Raw genomic sequence first — 17,906 nt, forward strand, 5'->3', positions numbered from 1 at the left:
AAGAATAGATATCTGATACAATGATATTAATTAAAAATAAGTTTTTATATAAGTGAACAAACTGCTGAGAAAGAGAAATAAAAGATGTTCTTAGGCACATCATGTAGACCCTCAGCTAGTCACGGTTGGAAGTGGAAGGTGGCAGAAATCTGTTACCGGGCATTCAAACAGACAGCTGAGAGACGAGGCAGAGTTAGTTATAAGAAGAGGAGAAATAAGAGTATTTCTGGCATCAAAAACAGCAATTGTGAAGCCCCAGAGGTCAAAGAAAATGAAATACTGCCACGACATTTAACAGATGCTGGACTGCCTGTCCCAGTAGAAAAATCTGATTCTTCTACCATTTTTAGCCAAGATTACTCCATCATAGGCAGATTTGAATTGACTTTATTCATCCCTCAAGGGTTCAAGTTTTAACATCCAAAAGTTTATGTTCAGATCAAATTCATTATTTTTAAACTCTAAAATAGCCTTTCTTATTATTCCTTTTTAAATTCATTTTATAATTTCCCTAACAGAGCCCAATTCTCCTATCTTAGCATAACTCCAGATCAACTACCTAGGATTATTCGATGGAGTTATCTGCATGAAGTAATTACTTTTTTTTTTTCTTGCAACCATTTCATATTCCAAGATAAGTCTTTAGACTTTAAAGCACGTACTATGTGTTCAGTTTGCAAATTTTCTTGGAAGTTAAAAGAGAAGAGTCAGCAATTTACTTCACTGACTGAAAAAGAAACTTTAAAAACCATTCCACCTCTGCATCTTTTGGCACTTAGAAAATCTTGATTAATTCTTTAAGATGTCAAAAATGGTAGTTAACTGTATGTCTTTTGTTGAAGATTAGAAATCTTTGTTCAGGGTATTTGAATAATAGTTTTATGATAATGTTCAATTGTGATGAAGACAAGTCACATTGAATCATTTACTCATGAGCTGAAATCTGGGAAACTGTCCTGCATGTCAAAATAATAAAGTGACTTCTGAAATGATATTGGAGGTAAGGTACTTTATTTCAAATCCCTCTGATAACCAAAATGAAAGATTGGAATATAATAATTTAGGATATATTTTCTTTTCCTCAGTAATTCATGTTTACTACATTGACATTTGCAATTGGACTTGCAGGTGTGTCTTCTTTCACAAAACAGATGTCTTCCTAAAAAAATATAGAAGTTACTGAAAAGAAACTCACATTTTATATGTGCTGGGGAAAATTCCAATTAAAAGAAATCTTATGAAGTCTCCTTGACAAATACAACAATATTTCTTCTATGCAAATGATTCATATTAATTGGCTTGGTTCATGAATTAATATGTTTATATATTGGGCTTTGTTTAATATGTGCTCAACAGTGTGGAACATAAATCTGATACAAACGTTTTACCTTTTGAAATGTTACTTAGACTTTAGGAAAAATATGTCTTTGCTGAAAGGGAAGAATTGAAAGGAGAGAAGGAAAAAAGAGAACGAAGGAGGAGGACAACGAAAAAAAGAGAGAAAAATGATCTGTAATATTCTGTTTGTATACTGAGCTTTAAGGCAGCCACAGGCTGAGAACACCCTTGTCTGTAATCTCTTGGAATTTTTTTTTTATCTTTTTTAAAATTTTTCTTTCAGATGTTGGCATCTTCATGAAGGGGCATGTTTGTTATTAAAAGCCTGATCAACACTTTCAATGGCCATCCTCTGGCTCAAGCCATCTGCACTAAGCCAAGAGGTGGCATATACTGGGTGGGAAAAGAAACATTTATGAACTTCAAACTAAGTTGAAACTGCTTAAAGTTCAAGCCTTAGGATCAAGAAAAAAAAAAAAAAGCCAAAATGAAAACAAATGAGCTCCCTTCCATTCAAAGACTACAAAATCTGCCTTTATGGCCACAGATTGTACAGGTTACCCTGCCTTTTTTTGCCCCCATTTTCTTGACAAAGACCAGTTTCTCACTGATAACATTGCACTGATCATCTGCAATCATCACTTTTAATAATGAACCTGTTATTCTCCAGCCCTATCAGTCAATTTCCACGTTTTTATGTAAACATGTTGTCCCAAGTAGATTACAGTGCCTTTGATGGTAAGATTCGGATATTCCCATAGTTTTCAGAGCCGGAATTATGCATCAAGAACATCATTGTGTTTTAAACAAGGCACTAGTTCATTTAATGCTCACAAACCCTGAAAATGGGTATTATTCTTCTTTTCATTTTCAGAGGAATCAACTAAAATGTTGAGGATTTAAAGAATTTGTTCATGCTTTTACCACTCGGAGGCAAAGCATATTTCAAAGGCATGTTTCAAAGCTCTTCATCTTTCCATGATGAAAACATGATGGAAAAATAAAAGAGTCAATACTTGAGTAAATGAATGTTTGAATAAAACAACTAACTACTCAATAATTATCAAAATAAAGAATTAAAAACCTCTGTGTAATTTAAGGGAATAAAAAATATTCGTTTAGCTGGAAAAAGTGACCTCTCTTCTCCTACTCATTCTTCAAGTCTTTCCAACCCAAATGGCCCATGGGGAGAATTTAAAAGCTTCTATGTTATGTGTAAACTTGTCTCTTATTTATGTCTTCCTTTCTTCAACCAACAGTTCTACCTGAAGCTGTCCAAATCCCACTCCCTTTGGTATGTATTTTCCTAATATAGCTCCCCTGTAAACCACACAATCTTGTGTCCACCCTCTATATTAGATGCCTGTACAGTGCTTTCCACTTAGAAGGGTCTCAATGAATATATGTCAAATAAACAAATAGGCAAACAGATAACATATTTTTCAGTCTTTCAATAGTGTCATATTTCTTAAGAGTAGCATGCATTCAAAGACATGGCAAGTCTCACAGATATGAAGTCCTGTGTGTTGTGTGTTCATTTTCATTTCCCTCTCCGCACCTAGCTCAGAACTAGGTAAATTTAAGACACCTAAGTGCTGGTCATTTTATATGCAACCTCAAAAGACGTTGGCGGATAGATTCCATATTCCGCGAGGTGAAGAAATGCCATCACAAGGTCACTAGCACAGCAGTTAGTTATCACAATCTCCTTTCTGACCCTTTTCCCCTCTTCCTTATATTTCTCAAAGGTAACCTCGTGCCTCTGAACCTCTTGCCATACCAAAGGTTGTTCTTGGGAAAAACCTACAGTAGTGCCATGAGTGGAGTCATTTGAGTCATAGATTCCAGCCTATGGTGTGCATTGAAGCAAGGGTATCTCTTTTCTCTCCTAAAGTAGATGGTTTTTAGAATCTATTAGCAAATAAAAGAATATTCTGGGCAGTTGAATGCCCCTTTACTGTAGTTGTAAAACAGAATAGCTAACTCTCATACACAAGGTTACCTATCTTAACTGGAATCTTAACTGGTGGGCTCCGATATCTACTGTTTCCCAAGCAAGAAATGGTCTCTGATCTGTAATCACATGCACCATTTACACTGTGCATGTCATGGGTCACCAGCTGTATTCACCCACAATTCGTCTTGATTGAATTAACTGAAAGAAACAAAATGTCACCTACAGTTGGCCTAAATTAACCAAGAAAATGTGGCTATACCCTGGTGACAGTGTTTTCATTTGTTTTGTTTTGTTTTCCTCAATGAAGCCAAAACCTATTCTGAGCGTCTGACAGCAAGAGTGTACAAGCTTTCAAGACTCAACAGTAAAACCAAGACACAATGTCTGCAAATACTTATCTCTAATGGGCTTTGAAAGGCTTAATTAACTCCTGCAGGAGTAGTTCTTTATAATGTTCAGATTGCATGTTTTCTCAAAGGTCAAAGATTATGAAGATGGAAAGGAATGATTACTTACTATACATGCCTTAGTTGGATCAGAAGAACACTTTTAATACTTTAAATCTTAGTGATCGTTTTATTATTAAAATCCTGGAATTAACTGATTACCCTTAGAAGGTTCAATTCAAGGAATACATTGTAAGTGGTCATGTTTGTTTGTTTTGAATATAGCAGTGGATATATTTTCAGGGCAAGGAGGGGTAGTGAGGGATTTCTTTTCTGCTCTCTCACCTTGTTTCCATAGATCAGAAACAATTAACAATGCAAGTAACACCTGAGCAGAGATTTCAGCTCTGGTCTTTCTTACTGCAAAAGTGAATTCACAATGTTTGCCAAAGAATCTGTGCTGTTAGACTATTTTGAATATTTCCATTGACATCACTGAGCTTCCTGGTCAGGCTGAAGAACTATTCTAAAAAGGATTTAAAGCTGTTATTTATTAAGATGTTTTTCATGATTCATTCATTTTTATACAATAAAATAAATATTATTCAAGAAAATCAAATATCTACTCCTGCCAATCTCTGAGGGAAAAAACAAAGGTAGGGAAGATTCAATCTTTTTAGAAGTCCCCCAGTTTCTTACAAAACCAAGACCAGTATACAGAGTAGTGTGATATGTGATCAGAGAATACAAAGGGTCATATTGGGGCAAATTAGAAGCATGGGTCAATCAAGTATTGGTGAGAAAGGCACATGCTGCCCAGAGTAACAGACATTTTGGCTGAAAACTAAAGGAAAGAAGAAGCTGACCTGGTAGAGAGAGTTGAAATCACTTTAATCAGAATGAAGTTATACAAAATCCTTGAAGTGAGAGAGAGCACGGGGCATTTGTGAACTCAGGAAAAGCCACTCTCAGTCTGCCTAGAGCCTGTGTCAGAAGGAAAAGCAAACAGGGCCCATTCACAAGGGACTTATCTGGAGGCTCTTTGGACTCATTTAAATATTTCAATTTTAAAAGTAACAATTTACAATAAAATTGCACTTTATAAACCTGATACTGGATTTTAGAAAAGAGTAGATAGGAGGGAGAAAGCCCAGGATGTGCAGAAATCGGTTGGGTAAAGTTCTTGAGGAAATAACACCATGGCCTCCTAAAGTATAAGGCAGAGGGAAAAAGAGAGGGAGTAGGTTTTAAAGATGTTTAGGATATAGAATTAATTGGGTATTTGGTAGACTAGACAGGAAGGCAAATGGAGAGACCAAAGATCAATCGAGGTTTCTGGCTTATAGATTATTACAGGTGTTAGAGGTACCATTCACCAGGGATGGGCATATAGGAAGAGCATATAACTGTCCAGGGACATTTGTTGTTGTTGTTATGAATGGAAAAAGACTGGCATATATATTCATTTCTCTTTAATTTTTTAAATACAGAGCTAAAATACAAATTTTGCCAAATTCACTTTTCTAGCCTATTAGTTCCTAGACCCCAAAGCCCTAACTCATCACAGAATCTTTTATAAGGTAGTGCTCTGATCAGTAGAGCTCCTCAATTAGATCTTGTGGTTTATTACTTATTTTGAAATACAATTAATGTGCAGTATATGAAATCTTTAATAGAGGTTACATGATTCGAACCAAGCTTTTCTTTTTAACAGGGTTAGAATATTTTCAATAATACCAAAATACTGTCTGTTTAAATAAGAAACTACATATCTATCTTAGTTTAAATTCGCAACAGCTCTTTGATGAAGATAGATAAGGTTGTGATATTTGTGGTTATAGTGCAGAGAGCACAACATCTAACAGGCTTGTGACATGGCCAGGGTGATCCACAAGCAGAGACATTGTCTCTGAATCTCAGTCTTTCCAGTCCTACTCTGGGGCTCATTACTCTTCCATATGATCTGCAAAGGGCATGCCAAGATGTTGAGTTCAGCAAAGATGCATCTCATTGACCATTAGAATCCAGCACTATCACTACCATCATTATTATTTTGCCTTGAAAAGTTTGCTGCTCTGACCAGTCTTCCGACAGGTGGAATTCTCCTTATAGTTTAAAGCAAAATACATAAAAAATGCATTTAAAATGCCATCAATGGTGTTTGTAAAAGTGTTTTCCCTCAAATGAACTTTAGAGCCTGGTTCACCAACAAACTGCCCACCACTGGGAATGCATTCTAATAAAAGCACATGCATTATGGTTGTAAGAATACTTGAAACAGCATTTGCATCTGCTACAAGACTTACAACGTAATGGATTTCTAACTAATTAGCATGATTTCCCAGACTGAATTATCCCACATGTAGGAGTAGCTGGATATAAAAATAAATTTGATTATAATATGCATAAATTGCTCATTTCTTACAGAATTATGGCTTTTTCTTAAGTGAATGCCCAACTTCCCCAAATTGTCAATGAAAATGTGTTTCCAAATGGCTGCTCTTTTTGGGTTTGTGCTGCTTTCCGGGAGTTTGGCTACTCGTGGCAGCTGCTTTGTTGGAACATGACATGCACAGCACATCAGGCAATGAGTGTGACCTACATTCAGGATGTTTATGCGTTCTGCAGAAATTGGGTAATTTCACTCACCGTTTTGTTCTTCTGCTGATGTGACGGGTCTTGAGCATCATTTTGGGCAATAAATCCCTGGATGCTTAAAAAAAAAAAAAAAAGCACAGTACTTACAGAAGAATAAGATCAAAAGGTAGAAATCCACTATAGTGTATTTCTCCCAGTTCTATGCCAAGTTTTGTTAGAATGGTATAAAATCAATGACAAACACACTCCTCTACTCCTTGGAGCTGCCATAATGACTCATGCACAGACAATTATAGAACAAAACAAGACAGAACAGAACCAAATGCCAAATGACCAACAACCAGTAGTATATTCTGTAATTCAGAAAAATTATTTGCTATAATTGCAAATGTATAGCACTTAATCTGGGAAAGAAACGAGGTAAGATTTGGATGGCTGGAATGTAAAAGAGACATTCCACATCTATAACCTAGTATGAAGGTAAGAAAAGCATCTTTCTTTCATGTACAAATTCATCCATTCATTACAAGCTGTTTTACATGAGAACTATAATAATTCTGTTTGTGTGATGTGTCATTTTGTTTAATATCCCCTATGCAGTTTGTTAATAGGTGTTATACACACAAAGTGTTTCTTTGTCAAATATGTTTGGGAAGCAATGGGTAAATAAAATTAAACATGAATATTTCAAAACTTCTCAGTATTCAGCGTTCTCCATTTTCTTTAAATGAGAAAAAACTTTGTTTTAAATTTAAAACTTAACAGATATATTGAAAAAATTTAAAAAATCATACACTGCTGGACATGGTGGTGTAATCCTGTAATCCCAATATTTTGAGAGGCCAAAGCAGGAGGATCACTTGAGTCTAGAATTTGAGACCAGCCTAGGCAACAGTGAGACCTCACCTCTACAAAAAATAGAAAAATTAGCCAGGCATGGTGGTGCATTCCTTTAGTCCCAGCTACATGGGAAGCTGAGGTGGGAGGATCACTTGAGTCTGGAAGGTTGAGGCTGCAGTGAGCCATGATCATGCCACCCCACTCCAGCCTGTGCAATAGAGGGAGACCCTATTTCAAAAAAAAATAAAAAACAAAAGAGCACAGCTTTCACTTAAGCAAAATAACCTATATATGAGAAGAGGGTAGAAAAAGTTTGTGCTGTTAAGGAAAATTTGATGTCCCCTCCCATTAATTCCAAATTACAATAATGTAACAACTTTTTTTTTTTTTTTTTTTTTTTTAAGAGACGGAGTCTCACTCTGTCGCCCAGGCTGGAGTGCAGTGGCATGATCTTGGCTCACTGCAACCTCCGTCTGCCTGGTTCAAGCAATTCTCCTGCCTCAGCCTCCTGAGTAGCTGGGACTACAGGCACATGCTGCCACGTCCGGCTAATTTATTTTGTATTTTAGTAGAGACAGGGTTTCACCGTATTCCCCAGGCTGGTCTTGAACTCCTGAGCTCAAGCAATCCACCAGCCTCAGCCTCCCAAAGTGCTAGGATTACAGGCATGAGCCACCGCGCCTGGCATCACCACAACTTTCTAGATTACCTATTGCTATTCCTATTCACGGATGAGAAAACTAAGGCTCAGAGATATTAAGAATTTTGCAAAGGGTTGCACAGTTTGGCAATTTGGTAAATCATGTTTTCTATCATTCTTTCATTTTTTTGTGTATAAATCACAGGAACGAATATTCTAAGAGTAAGGATGAACATGGACAAGAAGTTTAATACAAGTGGTAGTTGAACACCTGCCGATAGACAAGTTCAATTAATGTTCATAGATAAAGAAGGTAAGGCATTGCATTTGTCCCAACAGGAGACATGTGCAAGGACTGAGGAAGGTTGCTTCTCATTCACCCTTTCTCAGGGAGTTATGTAAGGATATGATTCAGAAAATGAAGAATTGCTCAAAAAAGAGAAGAACTCTGGATCCAAGAATAAGTAGACCCAGCAAGGTCAAACAATGAAAAGAGTTCTTGTATTTACTTGTATATTACTACTACGATTCTAAATCTAACTTTGGAATTCTAGCCCCAGATTTGAAGTTGGTCGAGAATAGATTCTGCTCTTATCTCTTCACCTGCTCCAATCTCTTCCTCCCCAAACTATAAATATTTAGTATTGTGTTGGTAGTTATAGAATGAAGTCACCGTTTCTTACCCATCTCATAAGATACTGGTTCTCATTAAATCCCAAGTAACTACTAGAAGCCCCAGTTGAAACTTGAGGTTGGAGCACAATGTAGGTTCTATAAAAACCTAGGGACCCCATTTATAACATAGTAGGGCTAAAGTTAGTGCTTCATGGGACAGAATGGAACACAGTTATTCAAATGTTTTTTGTTATCAGAATACCAGTACCTCTTATTCAAATCAGCCCTGGCAAGCATGAATGAATAGTTGGTCCTCTGGAAGGCCTCAGCAACAAAACCTAAAGGGAAATTTGCCTTCAGCCTGGAATGGGCAGTCACAATCGCTGTGTAATTAGTGGTGACCAGCAGGAAGTTCAATTGTGTTTTTCACATGGTCTGAAGAAGCTGATTTGCCCTCATTCAACTAACCCAATAGGGAATGTTGGACGTAAAAAATCAACTGATTCCCAAATCCCATTTTAATTATTTGTTGTAGGCCCCAGTGGCCAATTTCATCAGAGAGTTTGTTCCATTTGGGTGAGAATGTTTATTCAGAATACCATGGAGACTTATTTCCAGAGACGGCAAAAAAATGTGTGTTCCTGAAATGAAACCTTTCCATTATTTGCAGAAAATATAAAGGCACTGCTTCTATTAACTTTCCAGCTATCACTGATTTCATTTAAGCCAAAATATTAGATTTAGTCTATTCACAATACTGTAATCACAGCATAGTTATCGCTTTGAATTGCTGGTATTTCTACCTACTTCATTTTAGTACTTAATTTGTTTCTTTTTTTTAACATGTTATACCTCAGTATTTTAATTATACTCAGCTGAATGTATCTGAATGCTCTCAGCATGCTTCATTATTTATATTAGTGGAAAAGCACATAAAATCAAATTGCATGCTGACATTCTATAATTTGTACTTGCATATCTCTAAAATAGATTTCTATAGATACAGCAACTATTCACAGTGGCTCAAGATATGCTGTGATTTTAAATTTTAACTGAATTTTAATGTACTCCAAAAATAAAATTTATGAGTTTTCACTAGAAAATGTCTTATCTGATTATTCATATTCTACAATTATTAACTGCTCCTATTCTGCATTTGATTGAATTGTAAAAGGGTGAATTTCTTCTCTTCCTACCCCAGGCATTAAGCTGTAATTTCTGCATTTTCAGTTTTCCATACCTAAATTGGAAATTACGTTAGATCTACTGAAATATCAAGTATAAATAAAATATAAACCTTTTTTTTAAATAGAAATGGACATTACCATTTAATTTAGTCAGGAGCTGTATGGCCACGTCGCCTTTCTCACCATAATTTTTTTTATGTGTGGGTTATGTAGACACCCTTTATCAAAAAGTTGATTTAAACTCTTTCCTTTTTCATTTGGAATTAAGAGGCAGATGCCCCAGAAAGTATTATGAAAGCCTATGCTTTTATTTTTAGTACCTCTTCAGAGGACTCAGCTATGTTCTTGGGTTTGGCAAAATCATCTCTCCATCAGCTTGTCTCAGACTAGGATTCCCCATATAGATGCTTTGGTTTGGTCTTTAGGCTTATTCTCAACATTTAAAAGGCAGATAAATAGTAGAGAACACTGCCAAAATGTGTTTCTTCTTTGAATAATCAGAGGCACAGATGATATTAGTAGAAATTTGCTCTGTGATTAGAGTTTTCTCCACTGTGCCACACGTGACTGTGAGAGAAAGAAGAGAAATGGTCCGTGGAGTTGAGGGTAGAAGAGAGAATATAGCAAGCCTTTAAAGAATAAGCAAGCCAATGGAAGGCAGAATGAGCAATACAAGGGCTTTTCATGTGAAGCCATTTCCTGAAGGAAGAGGAAAGCATATCATGAATTTAAAAAAACAACACATACATAAGTAAAGTATTATAATGGGGCTTGCGATTAGTTAAAACACAAAGCAAGAACGCATGAATGATGAGAAATAAGATCTAGCACCTGAGAACAGAGGGGCCTTGCACAGGTGAAGATCCTGGCCGCATTTACTTCATCTGACAGGCAATGGGGAGCTCTTGAATATTTGTGTGCAGAATGCTGGAGGTTGTCCGGGTTGTACTGCAGGAAAATGAATCTGGCAGTGTGTGTGGGATATTGGGTATATTACTGGAGGTTGAGTAAACAATTTGGAGGCTATTAGAGCAACCCGGGAAATAGCTGATTCAATTTAAGTCCAATTTGGCAATTTAGTGAGTGCCTAAATTGAGAAAGGCACAGTGCTAGACAGTGGGTAGAAACAAGTAATAAGACAATCTTTGTGGCTCTCTGAAGTCACGGACCTATGATATACTTAGTGTTGGGAGAAGAAAGAAAGGAGATCTATCAGAAAGGAGGGAACAAGGGAAGAAGGAAACAGAAAAGGGAGGAAGAAAAGCAGGCAGAAAGGAAAGATGGGACTGAGGAAGGCAAGGAAATGATTTAACCATAGATGGAGAATAGCAAATAAAAAAATCTGTATAACTATCTGCTAATAACTATAAAAACTTTAAAGAATTACACAATTTAATAACAAAAAAATAATGATTAAAATTAATTCATTTGCCAGAGACTATCGGGGTATAGAAATATCTGGTTTCCTCTTCTTTCTGATGACACAGATATATATGAGCAGAAAGGCTGTGCATCACTTACAGCGTAGCCCGTAGTGACCTCACACTCTCAGTTCTCCGTCCTCCTCTGCGTGCTGGCGTAATGGAGTAGATCTGTTTCCTCCTTCCCTTGTTCCCTCCTCTCTGATAGATCTCCTTGCTTTCTTCTCCCAACACTTACTAAGTATATCATACATCTGTGACCTCCAGCCTTCTGCACACAAATATTCAAGAGTTCCCCGTTGTCTGTCAAATTAAGTAGATGCAGCCAGGATCTTCACCTGTGCAAGGCCTACAGGAGGACTAATCCACAAAATGAAAGGAAGGTGGAACTGGGAATGCCTGAGTGAAAGAAAATCCTTCCATCCCAACATGCTGTATTAGATAGTGGCTTGAATGATGATTACTTGTTTATTGTATTAAGCCATGTAAGTACATTAGCCCACCCTTCCTGAAATGGAAAAATATGTTCGAGAACTACCAATCAAATAGACACTGATTTCATTGATATCATAAGCATGTTCTACTAATCATCCAAGAAAAAGATAGTTGCAGATAATAATTAAAGAACCTAGGTTTTGGGAAAATACCCTGACCGATTTTAGAAGTTGTAAAAACTTGACAATGTATGTGTGTGTTTATGAAACAACCTAATTTATTAACATAGATGTATGTAAATATAACATATGTATAATTTTATAAATAAAAGTTCAGGGATATAATCTGTAATTGTGCAAAATTTATTCTGAGCAAGAAAGGATACAAAGTTTAAAAAGTCTAATATATTTTGTTACTTTAAGTGGTAGACTAAGAACTACAATATTATCTTGAAGAACATTAAAGAGTGTTTGATAAAAATCAAAATTCACTTCTAAACTTAAAAAAATCCTTTAAATAAAATTAAAACAGAAAGTAATTAACATGAAAAATATATATATAACTGATATCAGCAACAAATATCGCAATAGAGGCCTTCATATATATTAAAGTTTGTTATAAGGAGTGCTTCCTATCACTATTATTATTCTATAATGTTATAAATTTTCCAGGGGAGTGGAAGGAAAAATGCCACAAGAAAAAATTAAAACCAAATTTCAGTAATTTTAAATAATATGATTGCTGACCTATACAATGTGAGATAATTAACTGAAAAATAGTTGGATTCACGATACGATATGTCAAGATATTAGTTGCTTAAACAATAATATTAATGCACCCTTCAGAAGCTTACTAAAGAACACTCACACACACACATATATGGGAAAATGAAGAGTCACACAAAGTTCTTATTTAAAGATAAACACATGGTTTTACCTCTCCCCTAAAATTTTCTTATTAAGTTAAAATTTATTCAAAACTCTACTTAATTTAATATTGGGAGATAATAAACTGATTAAAAATTTCACCAAGAAGAGGAAGAAACAATATCCAACGTTATTTTTTAAAAGTAAAGTCTGCAGTATACTGAAATTTGTTGCAACATATATTAAAATGCATTGTGGTGTTTTAGTATTGGAAGTAATATGGTAAAGAGCTATTTCAAATAGAGAAAGGTGGGTTTTTCAATGATTAGCATTGACATAAACAGCTAATTGCTTATAAAAAGAAAATAACATCCCTTCCTCACACTTTATTCACATGCAAATTTCTAGCTGGAAGGATATGTAAATGTAAAAATGAATGAATCGATTAATAAGAATGGACTTACTAATAAAAGAATGAGTATTTCTATAATATTTAGGGTACAGAAAATGAGTAAAAAGGACATAACAGAACAACACTTTTTAAAACTTCAAGTTTAAAAAATCATTAAAATGAAATTGCAAAATATTAAATGTATTTACAACACATATCAATTCAAGCAGTGATTATGTTAATACATTATTGTGTTATTATAAAGATCTATTGCTGTATGATAAGATAAACAACAAAGCAAAATAACTGAAAAGGTTAGAAAATAGAAACAGGTGCTTTACAAAAGGCCTATGAACATGTAAAAACTGCACAAGTATAATCATAATGAAGTGAATGCAAATTACAACCAGAATACACTATTTTTCTCTATCAAGCTGGCAGAAACTATAAAAAGAAAACTGCCAGTGTTGTCAAGGGTTGGAGGAAAACAGAAATGCTTCCATAGTGCTGCAGGTCTATGAATTGGCACAACCTTCCTGAACAGCCATATGCAAAGCATTTTAAAAAGGAATAAGAATGTGCAGACTTCTGATTAGTAATTTTTCCCTTCAAGTAACTAGCAGCACAGATATAAGTAATAATTTACAAACACTATCACATAGAGTTTTCCAGCAACATTTTTTATAATAGCAACAACAAAAAAGAAAAAATCAGTTACATCTTCAATGGTAACATCATGGTTGGCTAAATGTGTTCATAATATATATTTAGGTTTAAAGGTCGAGTTAACGTATATCATAAGATGGAGCAATCTCCATTTGTATCACAGACGTAAGTAGATGTATACATTTATGCTTACACACACATACCACACACACATGATTACATGCACTAAACTGGAATCATAATGGAAGAAAATAATTCTGTGATCACTTCTGAGGAGTGGACTTACAATCTTTTTAAATTTCTTTGGCTTACATCTATTTTATACTTTTTCAAAGATGCACCAAATAGAATTGCATTTAGGAAAACAAATATGTTATTTTAAGATACAAAGAAGCCCAGAAAAGATATTGTAAGAAAACAGTTATCATATTCTTCTCATATGGTAAAAATACCTGACTTGGGTAATGGAAATATCAAATTCATTGGTGGTCAGGAATCTTCTTCTAACTAGGTCAAATTAGGTTATACTCTATGACAAATTGCTTCCTCTGTGTAAGCCTCACGTTGTTCCTTGGCAAAAGGAGAAGATTCAACTATATGTTTCCTGAAATCCCTTGAGATTTCATGATTACTGAAAGTATGTTGCACACACATGTAATTTATTTGCATTGTTTTAAACTCTCTAATTTTCTCCCTAATATATAAGCTTCTGTGCCCTGATTCTTTGCTGAGGGAAAAATTATACTTTCTCTTTTGTTATCAAAATACAAGATCTGGTCAAGTAGGGGGGTCTAAAACAAAATAAGTGAGTCCCATCTCCATTGCTCTGATCAGACAGTGAAGAGAGGAGTCACACAGGGACTGGGGGAATCTATGCCGGTGAATGCCTAGTGGAGAAGCTGCTCTGTGACATGAGGAGAAAAGCACAGAAGTGTATGGAGCCAGAAGAACTTTGAGCAACAGAAGTTGGGTGACCATATAATTTATCTCACAAACAGGGACTTTTGGAGAATTTAAGGAGTATTTACTAAAAATTATTCTGAAACAATAGGTAAAATGAGACTGTCCCAGGAAAAATAGGACTTGAGATCATCCTAAATATAAGTCCTGGAATTTAGGGAAAAAATATTCTTCTCCCTGAATAAAACCTAAGAAGAAAGAAAAGAAGTTACATTTAAGTGATAAAATCTGTCATTGAGGGACATTTGAGAGAAGTTTGCTGGCCACTAAGAAGGTGCCACCCTCATACAAACTGTAGATGTGTTAACTTTCCAACAATTTGAGATCTTCCTGGATTCAACTTCATACTCATACGGAGGCCTGCTGGCTGGAGTATTATTTACACTCCTAATAAAATTTTAAAGAACATAATGATTTGTTTATCACACCACCATAATTCTTTGGGTCACTAAACATGTTCCTACGTTTAACTATTCTTGTAGAGTATCCAGCACACGACACTGAGTGACCAACCATTGTTGTTTGAGGACAGGATATGAGACTTTCAGTGCTAAAACCAGGATAGTTCCTGGAAAATCTGGATGGTTGGTCACCCTACCAACAGATCAAAACCTCCCTCTGGTAAGGTACTCAACTGATTTTCTCTCTATTCATTTCCATATTTTGATGTTTCTGTTCTCTAAATTGTGTCTAAATTGTGCAATAAATATTGTTGTGGGCTGAATTTTGTCCTCCCAAAATTCATGTGATGAAGCCTAATCCCTAGTACCTTGAAATAGGACTGTTTGGAGATAGAGTCTTTACAGAAGGAATTAAGGTGACATAAAGCTGTTGGGGTGGGCCCCAATCCAATATGAATAGTGGCCTTCTAAGAAGAGAAAGAGACACCAGAGATACACAGGCACAGAGGAAAGGCCATGTGAAAACCAGAAGAAGACAGCAATATGCAATCCAAGGAGAGAGGCTCTCAGAAGAAACCAATCTGGTGATGACTTGGTCTTGAACTCTTACCCTCCAGAGCTGTGAGGAAATAAATTTCTGTTGCTAAAGCCCCCCCGGCATGAGGCACTTTGTTATGGCCTCCTTAGCAAACTAATAGAAAGACACCAAAGAGCCATTTTGTCCTAAACCTCATTACCTAAAAGACTTGAAAATCTAAATTCTCTAGAGGAATGGTTTCATGGTGGTTGGAAATGTGGCAATCCATCTAGTTTCAACCTAATTTATTTTCAGCGATTTGTACTCTAGGAATAGCTATCCAGATTTTTCACAGGGCTTCAAATTGCATTTCATTTCTCCTTCATTAAGAAACCTGCATGATTTGCATTCTGTCCATCTGTCCAAGTCCATTTCATCTCTCTGAAGAGTTGACCTGTCTTTCTGCTTAGTACATATAATTGGTTTTGATGTCCATGTTAGATCAAGTTTAATAATCAGGTGGCCAATAGTCCCCAATGGCTTAGTTATTCCAAGTTTACTCATTTAGAATATATTGTTATTTAACAACACATCAGAACTGAAATTATTGTAGTTAGAGTCTGTCATTTAAGCCTTTAAATCATAACCACAGTACATTAGAGTTTTGTTCACTAATTACTAAGTATATTATGAAAAAGCAAATTAACATTTTGAAAATAAGCAGCCAGGATTACACTCATGAAAGTAGAAAAATACTTTTTTTTCCCTTCTTATTGGGAAGACTTTAAATTTAATCTTTTTTTCTTACTTTAACATTTAAATTTCTTGTTGAAATAGAAGCACAGGTTCTTGGTCTCAGTTGACTAGAGAATCATGTACTTCACTGAAGATCACTATTAGACCAAATAAGTGGTGATCTGATCTGGTGTTAATTTTAGTCTCGGCTTCAATAACTCTTCTCTGAAGTCTCCTAAGCAGATGGGGTGATCTTATTCCTAATATTACCCACTGTTCTCCCTCCCCTAGTTCACCGTTTGTTATAATCGGAGACACTCCTGATTCTTTTTATTTTTCGTGAGAATATTCCCTGAAAGGGTTATGGACATGGACAAATATTCTCTCATCTATCCAAATATTCTCTCTTCTATCCAGAAGCTCTCATTACTTAAATGTAATTCCCCCCCAAAAAAATATTAAGAAGAAGGGTGTTGAACATCGTATAAACTGTTCTTTAAGACAGGATCAAAGATTGAATTCCTTCCCAGGGTTGCTGAGACTGTAAAGACATGAAAGATTCTAACTATTGCCTCGTATAGCACCTGGGATACAGTAGGCCCTTGATAAATGTATTTTCAACCAACTAAGTTAATATTTTCAGAAAAAAAACACTATAAGAAGATAATTTGGCAAGGGGAACCATCAAGGATAGATGTTGAATAGATTCTGAACTATTAAAGTAGACATGAAGTACGAACAAGAGTAAGATGATATTGAGGAAGAAGCACATTTACCTAAGAATCTGCAGGCAGCTAAAAGTAAGTAGGTGCATAGCTTCTGAAGTCTTCACAGTGCAGGCAACCAAATTCAAGAGATGCAGTTTCTTTATGATATCACCATTTATGGTTTAGCTCTGATGGAAGTTTACCTCAAAAGACAGCACTGGCAGAATTCGCCCCAATTGCCTCAGCCTGCCCAGAGGATGCAACTTATGAGGCCTGCTTTGCAGACAATTGTGATGGTGTGATCATTTCTTCTGGGGCAGGCTCAGTGGTATTGTAGTCTTTTGAATTGGAAGCAGTAAGAGCGGAAAATATAAATACAATCCAACTGTTAATCTCCTTGATCCCGTCAAGACAATATGCATATTTTATGCAGGAGAACATTCATAATCACATGATATTGTTCTTTAAAATCAAAGGTTACATTCTCCTTTGCATTTTCAAAAATATTTCACTCCATATTGCCTTAGAATCCTCTAATAGGATTTCCTATACTGTACTTTCAATTTGATTCTTTACATTTGTTTTTTCTTAACTATTTTTATATTTACTTATGAGGTAATTTTCATAATGCATAATTTATGCTACACTGAAAGATGGAATCAATGATCTTAAATAGAAATGAAAATGTTTCATGTTTCAAATTTGTTTTGGCTAATACTTTTATGACTATATTATTTTTATTTTTTGGACTTTTATTTTATGGAATATATTTGTAGCTAATCTTTCCTTAAAATTACTTGCCCATTTGAAAGGCTTATTTTATTGGCATATGAGATTTCTCTTTTGCTATCTCCTGAAGCCAGAAGACTTGCTAATGTTTAGGTATCTTTATTTCTCTTAGGATGGGTATCAGTTAGGGTTACATTTGGCTGCAAGTAAAACAGTCCCAGAAAACAACAGCTTACACAAGATGTCACTGATTTTTCTCTTAAATAAAAGAAGATGAGAAGTAATCCAGGATAAGCATACTTGGCAGTATGTACTTAAACTGACTCCAGTGGTGCCCTAGGCTTTGGCATTTCTCCTCAGATCCAAGATGGACACCAGAGCTCAAGACCACATCCACAGCAGGACAGACAAAGAGAGAAAGAACAGCCCACCATCTCCCTCTAAGGGGACCTCCCAGAAGTCTCATGTAACATTTTTATGTATATCTTACACAATTTGGTCTCAGGACCACATCTAC

Source organism: Nomascus leucogenys, chromosome 19 (genome assembly GCF_006542625.1).
Source record: "Nomascus leucogenys isolate Asia chromosome 19, Asia_NLE_v1, whole genome shotgun sequence".
NCBI classification, from domain to species: domain Eukaryota; kingdom Metazoa; phylum Chordata; class Mammalia; order Primates; family Hylobatidae; genus Nomascus; species Nomascus leucogenys.